We start from the raw sequence: 19445 nt of genomic DNA, 5'->3' as shown, positions 1-19445 counted from the left end.
AGAAAAAAATCTGACACGTTGCGGCGTTTCCGATTTATTTAGCGTTAAGTTAACCAATCAGGTCGTTGTGCACGCAAAGTCAAGCACTTGCACGCTCTAAAATGCTGTAATGCTCGGACATTTGTGAGTCCTTGAGTTACTGCTAGTTGAAATGATCATTACCAGTTAATATATGCCTTTCTCGGAAGTGCTGAATTTAAGATGGGTGGGAAAAACAACTTTTGTTCAGTTTGAGGAAACTAACCGAAGAGCACGTTTGGCGACACTGTCTCAGGCACGCAGCTTGAATTTGCACGTACGACGACCTGATTAGCCAACTCCAGTGCTAAATAAATCGGAAATGGCGCAACGTATTGTTTTTCTTAACAATTATTTCTCAGCACAACCTTTCCTGCAACACGCTTACAAGATTTTCAGACTGCTTCTGATCACCCTGTACAACACAGTTCACGGAAAGATAAACTGTCACGGTGTAATATGCTGCATTTAATTAGACTGCCTGCCAACAGCACTGCAGCACCCTGAAGACGGCAAGTAACGAGTGTCAAATGTCATGATGTCTACAACATGCTTCCACAAGCAAAACATTAACATTTCAGCACAATCACACAAAATAGGTAGAAGTAATGCCACCTAAATTCTTTATTTAACGAAGTATTGCGCAGCGGGTTTCTCATGTAGAGAACGAATTTGAATGTTAGTTGTTTCTGAGAATATTGTGTTATGCCTCGTGTAAAAAGATGAAACCCATACCATCTCCGTCTGGATTCGACAACGGGAGGTTCGCGGTCTATAGAGACTACGGTTTATCATTTATCGATACTGCTACTCGCGCCGGCCGGTATGCCGAAAACTGCCTTGCCAATATTAATTCTGTGGGTTCAGCGGGGCCACACTGAATGCTGTGCTGGGTCTCAACAGCTCCATGCGCCTAGCGCCCGGGATGGCGGACACATTGTTCGCTCGGCCGCAGAGCATCGTACAGCCAGGTCACGTACCTTGATTCAGCAATGGACTTCTCTGTAGCAAGACAAGCATCCCTAAGGACAGCTCGACGACATTAGGGTCACTGCGGACTACCAGCGTTCGTGACCACCGTTTGAGGGTTCCATTGACGCAGCAGCAGAGAGCTGTGTGCCGACATTGGTGCACCACGTGATAACACTGCACGCAGGAGTAACACCACATCGTCTTTCCAGACGGATCTCGTTTCTGTGTACAAAACTGTAATGGTCGTATGGCTTTGTGGAGGGTATGATGAGAACGAACGCTGCACAATTTCATTCGTCATATTCATACGCGGCCAGCAGCTGCCGTGATGCTACGGGATACCACTGCGCACTTAGAACGGACTGCTGTGGTTCGCACAGCCGATGACTGCAAGCGTTACATTTCTGACGTATTAATGCCGGTAGCTGTGATCTATCTTCGGTGTCTCAGTGACGTTACCTTTCAAGGTAAGGCCGCATGTTGCCCTTCCTGTCCAGTCCTACCTCAATACAGAGGGACTAGCCAGCACTTTCTCCAGGCTGTAAGTTTGCCCACGCCTTTTGAATGTAAACACTCGTATGAGCACAAAATATTATGAATCAGGTTTATGCCCTGAAATATAACTCCGGACACTAAATATGACACATTAATAACGTCATATGACTTCACAATTCAAGTTCGAAGACGTCAAAGCTTAGGCAAAGCCGGCCTCTGTGGCCGAGCGGTTCTAGGCACTTCGGTCCGGAACCGCGCGACCGCTACGGTCGCAGATTCGAATCCTGCCTCGGGCATGGCTGTGTGTGATGTCCTTAGGTTAGTTAGGTTTAAGTAGTTCTCAGTCCAGGGGACTGATGACCTCAGATGTTAAGTCCCATAGTGCTCAGAGCCATTTGAGTTTACGCAAAGCCTCAAAGTGCCTTGCGATTGAACCTTATAGGCTAGTTATGTGCAGCATAAACGTTGTGTCAACTGTCGCCCGCACTACATAATAACCTGAAAATAGAGAGCTTGTGTGACAGAAGCAATAATTTATGACGACATCGTCTTTGCAGCCATATAGCTCGAAGAAGTGCAGTAGCGATGTCTTACCTCTACTACTGTAACGTTGTTAAAGAAGATAAATGAAAGTGTTGTGAGCTATCTACCATAGCCACTGAGCAATGTGAGTGAATGGAGCACGTTTTGTATGAAACAAATACTAAATATTCAAACGTGGATGTAAGACATACGTCGAAAAATCTGTGAACAAGGGAAAGATTTAAATAATGAATTCGCGAAACCAAAATATACGAAAGCCTATTGCATAATGCGGAAACAAATCTGATATTACAAGGTCACCTATTGTCGTAACATCTCTTCTGAACATCATGGCACAAAAGTACTTAAAAATAAACTTAGAAACTGTTCAAGAAAAAGCCTTGCGAGCGAGAGATTCTGTTTGTAAGTGACCTAATCTACAGATAGTTACCTCTGAGACAGCTGCCGATTACCTTGTCTTCTCATACAATGGAAAACGAGAACAAAGGCACAACCTGGTTGGGTTTCGGGTTCCGCTGAATAGGTCAGGTGTTCAAATGGTTCAAATGGCTCTGAGCACTATGGGACTTAACATCTGTGGTCGTCAGTTCCCTAGAACTTAGAACTACTTAAACCTAACTAACCTAAGGACATCACACACAGCCATGCCCGAGGCAGGTTTCGAACCTGCGACCGTAGCGGTCACGCGGTTCCAGACTGAAGCGCCTAGAACCGCACGGCCACACCGGCCGGCGCTGGTCAGGTGTCCACCATACATACGCAGGAGGCGGCTGCACGGGTAGCAGGGGCTGTGTGGCGTGGACTGGACGTGTTTTTTAGGTTAGAGGGTCTCGGGAAAACACAAAATGGGCTCCAGTCACAAAGGGTGCAGGCTTAACACAGGAAGAACATAGATATAGGAACCATTGGTATAACAGTTGTAAATTGTCGTAGCTGTGTTGAGAAAGTACCAGAGCTCCAAGCGCTAATAGAAAACACTGATGCTCAAATCGTTACAGGCACTGAAAGCTGGCTGAAGCCGGATAAGCTCAGCCGAAATTTTTGCGAAGAACCTAACGGTGTTCCGAAAAGATCGGCTAAACACGGTTGGCGGTGGCGTATTCGTTGCTGTTAGAAGTAGTTTAACTTATCGCGAAACTGAAGTAGATACTTCCTGTGACTTAGTATGGACAGAGGTCATTGTTGGCAACCGGAATAAAATAATGACTGGATCCTTTTACCGACCTCCCAGTTCAGATGATACCGTTGCTCAAAGGTTCAAAGAAAACTTGAGTTTGATTTCAAACACGTACCCGACTCATTCGATAATATGATTACGTTGGCTTTCCCGACGCAATAAGTCTTGAAAGTCTCTTCGGGTTTGCTGCCGGATCCTAAAATCAAGTTGATTCGATATTTCGGCGATACAACTGGTCGCCATCTTCACGAAAATGCTGTTACTGCTGATCAGTCCCGCTGAGCAGTCACAGCGGGACTCATCAGCACAAGCAGCATTTTCGTGAAGATGGCGACCAGTTGGATCGCCGAAATATCGAGTCAAGTTGATTTTAGGATCCGGCAGCAAACCCGAAGAGAGTTTCATACGATAATAGTTGGTGGTGACTGTAATTTACCCTCGATACGTTGGCGAAAATACGTGTTTAATTCCGGAGGTACGCATAAAATATCATCCGAAATTGTGCTAAACGCATTCTCTGGAAATTATTTCGAGCAGTTAGTTCATGAGCCCACCCGAATAGTAAACGGTCGTGAAAACACACTTGACCTCTTAGCAACAAATAATCCTGAGTTAATAACCAGCATCAAAACCGATATAGAGATTAGTGAACACAGGGTTGTCGTAGCGAGATTGAATACTGTAATCCCCAAATCCTCGAAAAATAAGCGAAAAATATAGCTATTCAAAAAAGCAGATAAAAATTCACTTGACGCCTTACTGAGAGACAATCTCCACTCATTCCAAGTTAATAATATAAGTGTAGAACAGATGTGGCTTAATTTCAAAGAAATAGTGTCGGAAACAGTTTAGAGGCTTATACCAAATAAACTAACAAACGACGGAGCTGATCCTCCTCGGTACACAAAACGGGTTAGAACACTGTTGCAGAAACAACGAAACAAACATGCCAAATTCAAACAGACGCAAAATCCCCAAGATTGGCGATCCTTTACAGAAGCTCGAAATTTAGCGCGGAGTTCAATGCGGGACGCCTATAACAGTTTTCACAACGAAACTTTGTTTAGAAACCTGGCAGAAAATCCAAAGAGATTCTGGTCGTATGTGAAGTATGTTAGCGGCAAGAAACAATCAACGCCTCCTCTGCGCGATAACAGTGGAGATACTACCGAAGACAATGCTGCCATAGCAGAGTTACTAAACACAGCCTTCCGAAATGCCTTCACAAAAGAAGACGAAGTAAATATTCCAGAATTCGAATCGAGAACAGCTGCCAACATAAGTAACGTAGAAGTAAATATCCTCGGAGTAGGGAAGCAACTCAAATCACTTAATAAAAGGAAATCTTCTGGTCCAGACTTTATACCAATTAGGTTCCTTTCGGAGTATGCTGATGCATTAGCTCCATACTTAACAATCATATACAACCGTTCGCTCGACGGAAGATCCGTACCCAAAGACTGGAAAGTTGCACAAGTCACACCAATATTCAAGAAAAGTAGTATGAGTAACTCACTAAATTACAGGCCCATATCGTTAACGTCGATATGTAGCAGGACTTTGGAACATATTTTGTGCTCGAACATTATGAATTACCTCGAAGAAAACTGTCTATTGACACACAGGCAACATGGGTTTAGGAAACATCGCTCCTGTGAAACACAATTAGCTCTTTATTCACATGAAGTGCTGAGTGCTATTGACAAGGGATTTCAGATCGATTCCGTATTCCTGGATTTCTGGAAGGCTTTTGATTCTGTACCATACAAGCGGATCGTAGTAAAATTGCGTACTTATGGAATATCGTCTCAGTTATGTGACTGGATTTGTGATTTCCTGTCAGAGAGGTCACAGTTCGTAGTAACTGACGGAAAGCCATCGAGTAAAACAGAAGTGATTTCAGGCGTTCCCCATGGTAGTGTTATAGGCCCTTTGCTGTTCCTTATCTATATAAACGATTTGGGAGACAATCTGAGCAGCCGTTTTCGGTTGTTTGCAGATGATGCTGTCGTTTATCGGCTAATAGTTATCAGAAGATCAAAACAAAGAGCAAAACGACTTAGAAAAAATATCTAAATGGTGCAAAAAGTGGCAGTGGACCCTAAATAAAGAAACGTGTGAGGTCATCCACAACAGTGCTAAAATAAATTCGTTTAACTTCGGATACAGGATAAATCAGTCTAATCTAAACGCCGTCAATTCAACTAAATACCTAGGTATTACAATTACGAGCAACTTAAATTGGAAGGAACACATAGAAAATGTTGTGGGGAAGGCTAACCAAAGGCTGCGTTTTATTCGCAGGACACTTAGAAAAGGCAACAGATTTACTAAAGAGACTGCCTACGCTACGCTTGTCCGTTCTCTTTTAGATTACTGCTGCGCGGTGTGGGATCTTTACCAGATAGGACTGACGGAGTACATCGAACAAGTTCAAAAAAGGCAGCACGTTTTGTATTATCGTGAAATATGGGAGAAAGTGTCACAGAAATGATACAGGATTTGGGATGGAAATCATTAAAAGTAAGACGTTTTTCGTTGCGACGGAATCTTCTCATGAAATTCCAATCACCAACTTTCTCCTCCGAATGCAAAAATATTTTGTTGACACCGACCTACATAGGGCGGAACGATCACCACAATAAAATAAGGGAAATCAGAGCTCGTACGGAAAGATATAGGTGTTCATTCTTTCCGTGCGCTATGCGAGATTGGAATAATAGAGAATTGTGAAGGTGGTTCGATGAACCCTCTGCCAGGCACTTAAATGTGATTTGCAGAGTATCCATGTAGATGTAGATGAATCTCGTCTAGTGCAAGTCCAGATATAATATCCAGAGTGAAAAGAACTCCAACTTTACATAACTTCAACATTCTGGTGATTTCCAAACAGACAAATTCAGCCTGAGTGTTCGCACCTTGCTACAATCTCACATTTATGTTGAAATTACTGGTGGAAAGCACCCGTATCAAATACTCAAGGCAGGAGTCTTAAACGCTTCTGCTTGGTGTACTGCTCAGGACGATGTAGTGTAACGACGTAAGTTTCTTATAAACGATTTTCTTTTGACATATGACCATGTGTAGACTTCGTCACCTACGTCAGTTACAACCCACTTCAAAATTATTTATATTCTTTTTAAATTGTCTTAGAATGGTTCTTGAACGAAACACTAAAACATCATTTGAGTCGTATGCACAGAATTACGTCACTCGGGCCAACTGGTTTGCGTAAACTTTTTCAATTTTAGATGTCTTTTGTTTCTTCTCAGAAATTATATTGATACACGTTATCTGATTTAATCGATAATAGAACCACATTGAATAAACTTTTTGAGATTCACAGTCGCGATGTACGCTGTCAAAATCCAATAATCTTGTCAAATATATTATTGATTCATTCACATAATTCTTCATAAATAAATCCTCGGAACACGTATTTCAACTTTAGTAGAATCCACTAGTTTATTATCTTCCTACATACAGACGTGAACCTGAGCCTTGACAAGACAAAACTAACATTTTCAATAAGATTAAACTTCCTATGATATCATTGTTGTACAAAACATTACAAATTCTCGATTATTTGGTTTTTTTTTAGAAGCACGACGCAACAACTCGGTTTCAGGATCTTCTGTTGCGCCCGCATCTCGTGGTCGTGCGGTAGCGTTCTCGCTTCCCACGCCGGGGTTCCCGGGTTCGATTCCCGGCGGGGTCAGGGATTTTCTCTGCCTCGTGATGGCTGGGTGTTGTGTGCTGTCCTTAGGTTAGTTAGGTTTAAGTAGTTCTAAGTTCTAGGGGACTTATGACCACAGCAGTTGAGTCCCATAGTGCTCAGAGCCATTTGAACCATTTATTTCTTCTGTTGCTCCTTGGCTGTCGACCCGCGACGTATAGTGGCCAGCAATTTTCTCTTCGGTCCCGGCAACGAAGATGCTGTCTCCGTTCGTTGCGCCGCCCTCTCCGTACATGAAACATAAAAAAAAAAAAATACAAAAGCTTTAGACACTTCACAACCATTACAAATATTACAAAAATACATAAACAAAACTGAATTAAACTTATATTCACCTGCAAACTGGGCTGACACTGGTGGATGTGTGACGCTTCAATTTCGCGTCCCACTACAACGAGAGACGACAGAAAAGTGCCTCGTTCTTCAAATTGGTGGATGCGACTAACCGAAATATACGTGCCCAGCGCTCAGATTAGCTAGCACTAGTCAGAGATCTGGCGTTGTTACAAGAAAATGCCTGCTTTTTCCTGTTTGCAAAGATATACCACTCCTGTGTACAAAGACGGCCTATGCATGATCGCCTGTGAGTCGATGAGTGACTTAGGCATAGCTTACGGGAAGGTCCCACTTCAAGATGTCTCAGCCACTGAATACATCTGGTCTTCATCTGCCTAGATACTAACACAAAACCAGTCACCAGGCACTACGATTTCTGAAATCTGCCGCAGAGTCGAAGCATCATGGAATCACATAGCCACGTTTGTCATGCAGGCTGAGTTCAACTCAGTGGTCAGACAGGCTGAAGCCATTATTACTGGCAGTGGTGTCAGGTCTGTACACCGAATTTCGTATCCTGTGTACTCCCAAATCACCTAGAAATTTAATCACGTATTTTTCCTACTGTGTTGTATACTCATAATAATTTCGTTATTTGGTCTTTCGCGGTTTACGTTCTAGGAACTGGTTACTGTGACACCATACTCCATGTCCTTTTACGCTTTGGTGGTGCCTAAACTTTTCACACCTGGTGCTTGTACATTTATTATTCACAGTAACTTCCAGTTTTTTAGTTCAGTATTTCTCATACCCTACAATTTTTGCTTTGTACTGTTCTCTCGATTGGCGCCCTTCATAATGCTGTATGATTTGATCAAAGATCTGGGAACTGACCTGTCCCAGTAAAAGACTGCTACACAGAGTTGTCGAAGACAGTCTGAAAACCTTGTAAGGGTGATGCAGGGTAGGTTGAGCTGAGAAAAAACTGTTAAGAAAAAAACTCGATACGTTGCGTCATTTACGAGATAATTAGCATTGAAATTTGTCAATCAGGCTGTAGCGCGCGCAAATTCAAACTACCCGCTAGAGACGATGTCGCCATACGTGTTCTTCGCTTTGTTTCCTAGAATCGAACAGGAGAGTGATACAAAAATACGTTCGTAAGAATCGAACCGCAGCCAAAGTAGGAGTGGTTTCGTGCGCTATCAAATACGGTATGGGAACAACTGATAGTAATTGTGTATGGCGGGTCACTTGCATTTGCGCGCGCAGAGGCCTGATTGGCCAACTTCTGTTCTAATGACGTCGGAAACGGCACCACGTATGTAATTTTTTTCTTAACAATTAATTATTATGGCAACATATCCTGAAACACCCATGTAAGCATTTCAGACCGTTTGTAACCACCCTGCAGATGGCTTTTTCTTTTGCATCACGGTTTGAAGACGTGTGTTACTAGTGTCTTCTTCGTGTAGTAGCAGTTGAACAATTTGTCACGGGAGGGAAGGCTATCGTACTACATAAGAGTGTCTGTAATTCCGATGATTTTTTTACTACCTTTGAATAGTAGTTTCGGACGTTAATTACTAAACGCACCAGTTGTCACGTAGACATTTGTTTTTTAGCGAAAGGTCGTACATCAGAGTACAGATTAGAAATATGGCTACCACGAATCGTCGTAGGATTATGGTATAGCCTCGGTCCACCAATATCCACCATGGACCTCAGGAGTATATGGCAACCAGTTTGGGGAAGTTACTTGAAGAAAAGAAAAAAATGTCTCGACATCGTCGTCGTCGTCGCTGCAACTTACGATCAAAATTGATTGTAAGACGCTCACTGTGTCATTTGTAGTTCTGTGTTAAGTGTGAAACTAACTGTAATAAATTAATCTGTTGTGATAAGTCAAAGACTCATTTATATCTCGTATTTCTGTCACTGTTTAAAATCCTTGATATAATTTCGTGCTTCAACTTAAAAAATAATTCAGACACGTGTACCCTTTCCGTCCGCCTTAATGCAAGGACTCATTTCTTCGTTACTTACAACTTTACGTGTAATAACGTTGATGTATACATTCATTTATATTTTTATTTGATAGTAATCCAGTAGCAATCCATTTTACTTTTGATGTGTTCAGAATTTGTGTCTGTTTCAGTTTTTTTTAATAACTATGGCAAATGATTGGTTTGGTGCCGTCTCTATTGCAAGGCCATCCGCGCTTCATTACATGCACATCTGAATTTATCATAAGTCGATCCTTGCAATCTAACTGCTTGTCATAAAGTCCGATTAGTGTTCTTTGTGTAATGCACATTATTCCGTTGTATTATACATCATATTATAACTGTTCCGCCGTCACCATGCTTTTCTGCTCCCCAACAAAGGCTTCGAACCTGAATACAAAGGAAAACAGTAACTCTGGAGTTTTATTTTGGACCAGCATAAGTTTTGAGTTTAATCAAAATTGAATTCCTGATATATGTTTCTTTATTATGCTTTTGCTGTGGTCATTGTGGTGTATCCCACTTCCGAACAGTTACGAGTAGCTTACTGAAGAATTAAGTATAACAATTAGCGATTCTTTTCATTTCCTTACTTTTCATTTTTATAAGGGATACTTACATAAAGTTTTTAATGTGATGTACGCTGGCATAGTGACGAAATCCGCATAAGGGTTGCACTTTTCTTATTTTGCTTGCTGAATTCACATCTGTCAGAACTGTGCTCTTTATCACCATGATCATATGGAACTTTTATTAAGGACAAATGGCTCTGAGCACTATGGGACTTCTGAGGTCATCAGTCCCCCAAAACTTAGAACAACTTAAACCTAACCAACCTAAGGACATCACACACATCCATGCCCGAGGCAGGATTCGAACCTGCGACCGTAGCGGTCCCGCGGTTCCAGACTGTAGCACCTAGAACGGCTCGGCCACCACGGCCGGCCATTAAGGACATCATTAGACGGATCTTCCTCCTCATAAATGTACGTATTTTCCTACATTCTTGATATGCCTAATTGAAGTTCCCATTGATTGCGTGGAAGATAAGGTATTATGTACTTAAAGTTCTTCACTGTAATAGAGGCACGCTACGGTCGCAGGTTCGAATCCTGCCTCGGGCATGGACGTGTGTGATGTTCTTAGGTTAGTTAGGTTTAAGTAGTTCTGAGTTCTAGGGGACTGATGATCTGAGTAGTTAAGTCCCATAGTGCTCAGAGCCATTTGAACCATTTTTTGTAATAGAGGCAGCTTGAAAATGACCAAGAGGGCGGAATTAGCTAGTATCAAAAGGATGGAAAATGGTTTTTTTCCAAAAAGAAAAACAGTTTATGCAGGACAACGATTTCCCTCAAGATATTGTGCTACACCGTGTATAAATATGGAGCAGTCTCTGCACGTCTTGTGACCAGACGGACACCATTTAGAGTTTTAATATCTCGTGGTTTAGGGCTAATGTAAGTGCGTAGTGACTGAAAGAAACGATTAAACTGATGATTTCAATTGCGAAACTGCATGGTGAGTTCTCCATAGTCTTGTTAACCAAAGAGAGAATAAAATACAATAATGCTGAAATGCGTTGCCTTGTAGTACTTTGATATTATGTATGCCGCTACTTTTTCTGTAATGCAGGAGGGAAGCCATGTCGTGGTCAGTGCGCTGAGAGTTGCTTTATTTTTACAGAAGCGCTGCACCCAACTGCGGTGGGCTTCACTTGCGACATTCAGCAACAGCCGCATGGCAGCAGGCGCGCAGGATGCCGCAACACTCAGGGGTCAGCTGTGTCGCCGGCCGCCTCCAGAACACAGTGCTGCTGCGGACAGAAGGGCGTCCCGGAAACACCAGGTAAGCCTACATGGATATTCTGGTACTTCCTCTCCCAGTGTTCCTTTAACGTGCAGGGAGTCGCGTGACTCCTACATTCAGTGACCACTATATTAATGTTAACAAGATATCTAGTCTTTCATGGCCACTTTTTTCCTTCCATTTTGAAATTTGTTCCCTGTTTCCCTGTTTTGTAACGCTGCAATTTAAAAGACATGCAGATAGGCTGACATCTTTCGTAATCCAGAAAGAATGTTGCACTCTATAGAGAAGAGAGCGCTGATTTGAAACTTCATATAAAATTGATACTGTGAACCAGACTCAGATTCGAACCCGCAAAAACTCGCATTACGCGGACTTTGCTCTTAGCGCCTGAACACACCATGCCTTATTCACGACCCCTCTCTCACAGCTTGACGTCTTCCAGTATATCTCTGGTGCTCTCCAAACTTAACAGAATTTCCCCTCCCCCCCCCCCCAAATAATTTAGGGAGAACGTATGAATTTTGGAAAGTAACAAATAGATACTAGCAGATGTGGAACTGTGAGGGTAGGTCGTGATTCGTTCCTGGAAAGCTCAGTCGGTAAGAGCAATGCCCGAGAAAGAAGGCTTTGTTAGAATCCCAGTCCGGTATGCAGTTTAATCTGCCAGAAAGAAAATCAATAATACCAGGTGATCAAAAAGTCAGTATAAATTTTAAAACTGAATAAATCACGGAATAATGTAGTTACAGAGGTACAAATTGACAAACATGCTTGGAATTACATGAGGTTTGTATTAGAGCCAAAAAAACACAAACGTTCAAAAAATGTCCGACAGATGGCGCTTCATCTGATCAGAATAGCAATAATTAGCATAACAAAGTAAGACAAAGCAAAGATGATGTCCTTTACAGGAAATGCTCAATATGTCCACCATCATTCATCACCAATAGCTGTAGTCGAGGAATAATGTTGTGAACAGCACTGTAAAGCATGTCCGGAGTTGTGGTGAGGCAATGGCGTCGGATGTTGTCTTTCAGCATCCCTAGAGATGTCGGTCGATCACAATACACTTGCGACTTAAGGTAACTCCAAAGCCAATAATCGCACGGACTGAGGTCTGGGGACCTGGGAGGCCAAGCATGACGAAAGTGGCGGCTCAGCACACGATCATCACCAAACGACGCGCGCAAGATATCTTTCACGCGTCTAGCAATACTATGTTTATTTTTTTGGTTCTAATAAAACCACATGTCATTCGAAACATGTGTGTCAATTTTTACCTCTCTATCTACATTATTCCGTGGTTTATTAAGTTTTCAAATTTATACTGACTTTTTGAACACCCTGTACTTTTATGATTTCATAGTTACCGAAATTACTGGACAGTCGAAGAAGAGCATTGTAGGGATATTTCTTCGAACGGACGGCAAGGTCACGAGAGATTAACAACAGTTACGCACGGATGGGGCTGATATTTGGTCATGGTCATCTCGAGGGAACTGTCTTGGAATTCTCTTAAAGTTAGGGGGAAGGAATTTGTACCTAAATTGGGATGGAGATTTGAATGTCAGTATAGCAGAACATAATTTAACAACTGAACTACAATGTTCGCTGGAACCATTAAACTTATCGGTGTTCCTTCCCTCTTCTTCTCTCAGTCTATCAAACCTACACTTTTGCTTTCGCTCCTTCTCTACCACTTCTTGTATCATTATATTAGGATTACTGATCTTGTTCATGAGGTGAACGATTATTAGTATTACAAAGAGCAACTAAAACTAATGGGAGGTCGGGTATTTATCAAAATATGGTATCTGTAGAACATCTCGACAGGTATTACACTGGAACATATTTCAAAGAAGGTTACGATCTTTCAAGGTTGGAGGATTTATACCTACATAAGACAGGGACACATCGGTGCTTGAAAAATATTTCTACCTTCCATTTTGTCGTTCTGTCTAACATGTGACAATTGATATGTTAGTCACGCAAACGCAGGAACAGGTAAGTTTTTAATGGGCAAGCAATTGTCTTGTGCACGTCCTGTTTATGGCTTAGGTCATGGGCACCTTATGAAACTGTGAAACGCTACTGAAACCATGTTCATTCTGTATTAACCCATGGCCATGTGTCTCATGATAAAGTATGTTTGAATTTTAAAGTCACTCGCAAGTCTTCCATAGATTCAGAATAGCTGAAGATTCCTAAACCTTGGGAATTCAGGTCCACCTATTACGTACACAACTGTTGTTTACAAATGCCTAAACATCTTTCAACATTTTGTGCCATAATTGGTGTGTAATTTTATTCAGTGCTTATATTTACATATTGTTGTTTTCTGTATGGCCCTCTTTGCGTTACTGTACAGCGGTTTCCACAATAGAAGAGCATTTAGGTGATGTCAGGTACTGAAAAAATAACTTTGTAGATGAAAAGCAGGCAGTATACAATCACGTAAAACACCCAATACTGTAGAAACATAAGAACTTCATAAAAGTATCCGCCTGACGACGTCACGAAGTGATGAAACATGTGTGGGTATTTGTAAACGACAGTTGTTTGCATAAAAGGCAAAGGCGAATTCCCATAATTTAATATGCAAACACAGCTATTGCTAGGGCTACAAAACCAAACGATGAAGTCGCCTGTTTCAATGTTTGCTACACAGAACTGTTCCTAAAATAGTTTTTACAGTGACTCATAGTTGGATAGTTGCGTATGTGACATTCGCAATGGACGATATGATGCGAAACGTGTTGTCTGAAAAACAATTACACTCACCTATTAAAAATAATTTGTTATGGTTGCTTGCTGGTTATTTGCAGGTGTCTAATTGACTACTTCTAATTAAATGTTCAGATGTGGTGCAGAAGGAGATACCTTGGAGAAGAAATTGCTTAAATAGATATTTTGCCGCGGGGGGTAACCGCGCGGTATCGGACGCCTTGTCACGGTCCGTGAGGCTACCCCCGTCGGAGGTTCGAGTCCTCCCTCGGGCATGGGTGTGTGTGTGGTCCATAGCGTAAGTTAGCATAATTTAGATCAAGTAGTGTGTAGGCTTAGGGACCGATGACCTCAGCAGTTTGGTCCCACAAGACCTTACCACAAATTTCCGAATTTAAATAGATATTTTAATTATGTGTCTGAACCTACAAGTAATTATACTTACTACATTTTTGTCGAATTAATTGTTTTTGTCTACGAGAGTAGTCCAAAATATTACATTGTAGTACACTCCTGGAAATTGAAATAAGAACACCGTGAATTCATTGTCCCAGGAAGGGGAAACTTTATTGACACATTCCTGGGGTCAGATACATCACATGATCACACTGACAGAACCACAGGCACATAGATACAGGCAACAGAGCATGCACAATGTCGGCACTAGTACAGTGTATATCCACCTTTCGCAGCAATGCAGGCTGCTATTCTCCCATGGAGACGATCGTAGAGATGCTGGATGTAGTCCTGTGGAACGGCTTGCCATGCCATTTCCAACTGGCGCCTCAGTTGGACCAGCGTTCGTGCTGGACGTGCAGACCGCGTGAGACGACGCTTCATCCAGTCCCAAACATGCTCAATGGGGGACAGACCCGGAGATCTTGCTGGCCAGGGTAGTTGACTTACACCTTCTAGAGCACGTTGGGTGGCACGGGATACATGCGGACGTGCATTGTCCTGTTGGAACAGCAAGTTCCCTTGCCGGTCTAGGAATGGTAGAACGATGGGTTCGATGACGGTTTGGATGTACCGTGCACTATTAAGTGTCCCCTCGACGATCACCAGTGGTGTACGGCCAGTGTAGGAGATCGCTCCCCACACCATGATGCCGGGTGTTGGCCCTGTGTGCCTCGGTCGTATGCAGTCCTGATTGTGGCGCTCACCTGCACGGCGCCAAACACGCATACGACCATCATTGGCACCAAGGCAGAAGCGACTCTCATCGCTGAAGACGACACGTCTCCATTCGTCCCTCCATTCACGCCTGTCGCGACACCACTGGAGGCGGGCTGCACGATGTTGGGGCGTGAGCGGAAGACGGCCTAACGGTGTGCGGGACCGTAGCCCAGCTTCATGGAGACGGTTGCGAATGGTCCTCGCCGATACCCCAGGAGCAACAGTGTCCCTAATTTGCTGGGAAGTGGCGGTGCGGTCCCCTACGGCACTGCGTAGGATCCTAAGGTCTTGGCTTGCATCCGTGCGTCGCTGCGGTCCTGTCCCAGGTCGACGGGCACGTGCACCTTCCGCCGACCACTGGCGACAACATCGATGTACTGTGGAGACCTCACGTCCCACGTGTTGAGCAATTCGGCGGTACGTCCACCCGGCCTCCCGCATGCCCACTATACGCCCTCGCTCAAAGTCCGTCAACTGCACATACGGTTCACGTCCACGCTGTCGCGGCATGCTACCAGTGTTAAAGACTGCGATGGAGCTCCGTATGCCACGGCAAACTGGCTGACACTGACGGCGGCGGTGCACAAATGCTGCGCAGCTAGCGCCATTCGACGGCCAACACCGCGGTTCCTGGTGTGTCCGCTGTGCCGTGCGTGTGATCATTGCTTGTACAGCCCTCTCGCAGTGTCCGGAGCAAGTATGGTGGGTCTGACACACCGGTGTCAATGTGTTCTTTTTTCCATTTCCAGGAGTGTATATCTATGTGTGAAAACGTGAAAAATAAGATATCTCGCCGACATGCATGTTTTTTGAAAGAGTATACCGCCATTTCTCTGTGTATTTCTGTATTTATCTTCTGCACAATCTAGATTTCGGCTTTCATCCCATTAAGACATATGTTAGTCTTGCTTACCTGCTTTGGACTGCCTTACCAGATGTATTAATGGTCTCAGAATTTTTAGCATTTGCTTGATAATGGCATGAAAGCCGAACTCTGGAAAATACTGAAGATAAATACAGTAATACACAGTCAAATGGCAGCTTTCTCTTTCAAAATAATCTCACTGACCGTAAAATTGGCGAAATTAGTCGAAATTGTACGGTTTAGCATATATACTAAATGACTTTTCCAGTTTTTATCGAAATTTACACCAAATGACTGTATTTAGTAACTCTACATTTATGGATGGTATTATGTTTTTCACAATGAAATATTTGAGGAGCTTTATAACTCCAAAATCTCAAGGGTTCTCGTTTCTTGGAAACGAGTTTTTTATTTCAGAACATTTCGATTCTGATGATCCTTTACTCGGTTAGCAATATTTATCAGATATTAAAAAATTGATTAAAATAAAATAATTATTCACGTACAATAATAAGCAGAGAAACCTTGACCGAACCTTGCGGAATACCCCTTATAATTTCTACCCACTCACATGACATCACCTCCTCCTGTGAACTAGGTAGTACAAATACTTACATAATTTATCACAAAGAAATGTTAAAATTTTTTTGAATAAGAAATATCAATATACTCTTTATGAACATAACTTAACTAAAACAGGGGTAAGACAGACACAGTCAATTACTGAGATTATTCCCTGATTCTTCATATTTTATCATTTAATTTACCTACTGCAGTCAGTCAATTAGTAACAAAAACTATTCTGTCTTGTATGATGTGGTAGCATTACTCTTGCTGCAGTGTTCTGCCTGTAGTGAGCTTGGACGGCGTTTGCAGACGTAAAGTGCATTTTTACGAAGGAAGCCTATGTTAGGCAGCTACAGGATCAATAAAGTTTCCTGATGAAAATCAGAGATCAGAGAATAGAGAGTGAATGAAAGAGAAAAATGAAAAATTACAAAATAAATAATTTATAATCTATGCAAGTGGAAGTCACTGGAATCGCCGAAAGTACCAAAAATAGCTCTCTGAGGAACATACGCGAATATGGGATAGGTCTCCTGGGTGTACATTGCAGTAATTAATGAGAAAAACGTAAACTGTAAAGAAGCAAAAGGATACATGTAACTGTGATGAACTTCAGACAACGGTCTAGATACCGTATTAAATCAAATTTGATTGGAAATAAATACGCAAGTAGCTCGACATTGGGCATCAAACCCAATTTAAAATTGGGAAATGGCAATGAAGATCGCTCTGTGATGGACGCCAAAATATAGTGAAAGTGAATTACACTGATAAACTGATTAAGTGAAAATGAGGTAGCCCTACGTTGGGCATCAAAACTTGATAAATGAATTTTGATTGTTTTGATTAGATGAAAATGAGGTCGCCCTGTGTTGGATGCCAAAATGTAATGAAATTTAATTGGGAGAAATTAATATATGCAAATGAACCCATGCTGAGTGCCAAAATGCCATAATTTGAAAAGCATAAATGACAAATAAGATCGCACCATGCCAAGTGTCAAAAATCATGTAAATTATAATTGATATGCAAGTAACGTTGTCTCATGTTGGGGTCCGAAATGTAGTGAATTAAATTTGATTTTTCTCGGTTAATTGAAAATGAAACACGTGAGGAATCAATAGAAACTGATCTGCAAATGTCGACCCACACTGGGCACGAAAATATAGTGAAATAAATTTGACTAAGGAAATTAATATCGTATATGCAAATCAGGTCGAAATGAAAACAAACTGGTCGATGGATTAATACATGGAAACGTTTACGTTTTTATTATTGGATCAACAGTACAAATATATACTCAGTGTCAATTTTACTAGCGTTGACATGAACTTAGTAACTGGGCTAGTGGGGGGGATGGTGTGTGTGTGTGTGTGTGTGTGGGGGGGGGGGGGGGGACCATTTTATCTCACCACTCGACAATGTCAGTTTTACATGAAGGTGTATGAGGCAGATGTAGTGTAACAGCTATGTACTTTTATCTTCCATGTTCTGGGGCTTGGAGGCGATGCCCTGGGTAGCTTAACTCATTCTTTCTTCTGCAGTGGCTGATATGAGTCTTCAGATATAGTGTATTTCCAGTGGCCAATTCGGTGTTACTGTACTTGTACTCATTGTCTGTTGCCTGTGCTGAATGGATGTCAATGTAACTTCATACATGCACACATGCACAAATGACTACAGTTGGAACTGCCTGGGACATGTGGAATGGCCACCAGAGTACATTTGTGTTGTTTGCGCTTAGTATTGATACCGGTGTTAGTGGGCTGTACAGGGAACGTGACATGAAGATGTCATGTATTCATGTGATACGGCGTTATCTGCAACTGACCGAATTTGAAAGCGATATCATTTTGGGCCTCCGTTTGACCAGCTGGTCAAATCGTGCAATATCCAGATGTATGGGCATTTGGATGTCACAGCAGCGTGCTGTTAGACTACATGGGAATGTAATCTGAAGGTTCCAATCAACCACAGACCACAGCAAGGACGGATCGCTGTATTGTGTACCAAACGCTTTGTAGCCCTTTTAGATCTGCACATATCATCTGAGAAGAAGTAATGACTCCCTGCAACATTCTGCGTAGTACCACACCGTCGGCTCAAGAATCGCAGCAACTAGATAAGGTAATTTCCATTGCGTACACTGACTAGCATAACACCACAACACAAACTGCTGTGTTGGAGTGTCGTGGTGACCAGTAAGCATGGGCTGTTGATGGATGGTATTGTGTTGTGTTGAGTGATGTATACAGTGAAGGCCTTATTCTTCCAATGTTTTGGAGAAGCACGGCGGTGGTGAAGAGCCATCAGATATGACTTCTGGTCATGGCTTGTAGAAGCAAAGAACTCTGACAGCAGAACAGTACGCCTGGGCATCTGTCCTTGAAAGGGGCTAATCCTTTGGCATCGTCTCTCTTTCACCTAAGTGTTCTCAATTATGCAGACTAGGGCACTTGTGTTGCATTAAGGTGACACAGTGACCAGTTCAATGACCAGTATGGCGGACTGACAGTGATTAGGCTCGGTGTTGGTTATAACGTAGTTTTGCATGCTGTATTCCGAGTGAAGGAATTGTGTTTATGTTGGACACCCGTTTTCTTCATGGCTGAAGTTGGGTGCGGCGGCTGCTGCTGGTATAGATAGCAAAAGAATCAGTTTATGGCAGGCTAGAAGATTCAAAGGGCTGATCTTAGGTATGCTGGCTAACAGGCGAAGAGCCTTGGCCAGTACTTCTCCTGCAGGTGGAACGATGACGGACGGGCCCTTGTCAGAATTTCCATCAGCTTTTCGGAGGAGGAAGACCATTTTTTCACTTCCGTCGCCGTAATAGGTCGGCGCAACTTGACGTCAGCCGCCAAGCCGTTACAAAAATTCGTGCATTTCTCCTTTGTGAGATGCACTGGCTCCCACGCTGGTGTTCCCACTTGAATGGAGAAGCGGTGTTTTGATTTGGCGTGCTGACTGATGTCGAGGCGCGTACTGAAGTGCGCATGTTCGACAGAGAGAAGACTGGTCGAAGGGGATCGGCCCATCTGTTGTAGGAAGGCAGTACGAAGCAGTAAAAAATATGATATTGGC

This window comes from Schistocerca serialis, chromosome 1 (genome assembly GCF_023864345.2).
Source record: "Schistocerca serialis cubense isolate TAMUIC-IGC-003099 chromosome 1, iqSchSeri2.2, whole genome shotgun sequence".
NCBI classification, from domain to species: Eukaryota; Metazoa; Arthropoda; class Insecta; order Orthoptera; family Acrididae; genus Schistocerca; species Schistocerca serialis.
Note: the sequence above shows the minus strand (reverse complement) of the source record.